At 37.6% G+C, this 2,125-nt stretch overlaps 1 non-coding gene across 1 annotated transcript; it reads left to right on the top strand.

The window, feature by feature from the left end:
* The first annotated feature begins 279 nt into the window (after positions 1-279).
* Positions 280-382, top strand: LOC142869756 (U6 spliceosomal RNA). The gene has a single exon (XR_012918324.1). It is a non-coding gene; the product is annotated as a U6 spliceosomal RNA (small nuclear RNA).
* Positions 383-2,125: the final 1,743 nt, after the last annotated feature.

Raw genomic sequence — 2,125 nt, 5'->3', positions numbered from 1 at the left:
CAGTAATAACCAATTAGAAAATGTAATAGAAAATAAGATTCTATTTATAATAGCAACAAAAACTATATTTTTTGTCTCCTATAGTCTTTTCTAAAAGCAACAGACACTATTAAACAGTTAAGAATAAATCCAAAAATAGAATGTATTTCAGACCTTTAAGCATAGTTCAGTATTGGAAATTGTCAATCTAATTACATTGATAAAAATAAAATTGAAAACTGCACAATTATATAGCATTGGAGAAAATTTAAGAACCATTTCTGGTAAAAACGCTAAGTGGTACTTGCTGCAGCAGCACATATGCTAAAAGGGGAACCACAGAGAAGATTAGCATGGCCCCTGTGCAAGGATGACGCAACTTTGTGAAGAGTACCATATTATTTAAAAAAAAAAACTAAGTAAAACAAGAGAAAAAGGACATTTCCTAACTATGATAAAGAGTTGTGTATGTGTGTTGTTTTGAGAAACTAAGAGCAAACATCATATTAAATGACTAAATATTAGGTTATTAAGTATGGAATGTCCAATTTCCTTAAGTACTACATTTGACATTTATCTCCGACATTTCATTTGGACACTTCTTGGTTGTTTTTTTTTTTCCTTATTGTGAAGGTACATCCTCATTCTTTCAAATGCACATTTTGGCTTATGATTATCTTTCAAAAAAATCGTTTAGAACAATTTTTGTGAAACCATGGATAAGTCAAAAATCTGTGTTATTTTTAATATAAATTCCATCATGGAACCCATGCAGAGCAGACAGCTCGAAATATCAACAAAGCGTTTAGCAAGAATGTGGCTAATGAATGCACCGTATGTCCATGGTTTGAGAAGTTCCATTCTGGTGATTTTAATCTTAAATGAGTCACATGGGTGACCTGAGCCCAAGGTGGATAATGATGAGCTGAAAGCTGTAGTGAAAGCGAATCCATCTCAACCTACACATGAATTAGCAGCAAGGTTTGACGATACTATTTCAACAATATTGGACCATTTGAAACAAATTGGCAAGGTAAAGAAGCTGGATAGATAGAAGCTGGAAAGAAGTTCTGTAGCTGGGACTACAGGCATGTGCCACCATGCCCGGCTAATTTTTTTCTACATATTTTTAGTTGGCCAATTAATTTCTTTCTATTTTTAGTAGAGACGGGGTCTCACTCTTGCTCAGGCTGGTTTCGAACTCTTGACCTCGAGCGATCCTCCCGCTTCGGCCTCCCAGAGTGCTAGGATTACAGGCGTGAGCCACCGCGCCCGGCGGAAGACAAAGGTTTTTAAAGGAAGAAAGCATGCCCTCTGGTTGAAGGAAAAAAATTTTAATTATCCAAACAATCCTAAGACCCAGAGCTGCTTTTGCTCGTGTAGTGATGGTCCCTGCCTTGTTTTTTTACTTTAATGGCAGTACCTTTAATATTAGGTCATTAAATATGAAATGTGCAATTTTGAATCAAAAGTGTAGTTTATTACATCTCAAAGAAGAAGCAGAACAATCAAAGTGTGTGCCTAAACTATCAACACAGTTCTGCCATGTTAACGGTAGCTTGTTTACGCCAGCAGTGAAGAAGCCTGGAGAGCGAGTGGCAAAGAAATTGAGAGAGATGTTTTCCACAGCTTGTTGAGAATTGAAGATTTTTCCTTGCAAGAAGTGGTCCAAAGCCTGGAATAAGTGGTAGTTAGTTGGTGCAAGGTCTGGTGAATATGGTGGATGACAGAGTTTCCAAGTCCAGCTTCTGTAGTTTGAGCAGCATTGTTTGTGCGACATGTGGTCGAGTCTGGGCATATGTCCAGTGGCTTGTCTCTCATTAGCAGCCTTCCATATCTTAAATTAAAACATTCCAAGCCTTTAGACAAAGCTTTCTTTCTTTAACCAATTACAAATCAAAGAGTTTGAAAGCCACCTATAACCTCTAAGCTCCCTGCCCCCACGATGTCCTACCTTTTCAGGCCAAACCAATGTACGCCTTCCATGTATTGGTTTACGACTTTATGTATAATTCCTTTCTCCCTGAAATATATAAAACCAAACTGTAACTGGTTACTGTAACTGGTAACTGTAACTGTAACCAAACTGGTCGAGCCTTGTCTTTCAAGAGGATTGGACTGTCTCTATTGACCAATCTGGGCTGCT

The sequence above is a fragment of the Microcebus murinus genome, chromosome 2, assembly GCF_040939455.1.
Source record: "Microcebus murinus isolate Inina chromosome 2, M.murinus_Inina_mat1.0, whole genome shotgun sequence".
NCBI lineage: Eukaryota > Metazoa > Chordata > Mammalia > Primates > Cheirogaleidae > Microcebus > Microcebus murinus.
This window is presented reverse-complemented; position numbering and strand designations above follow the sequence as displayed.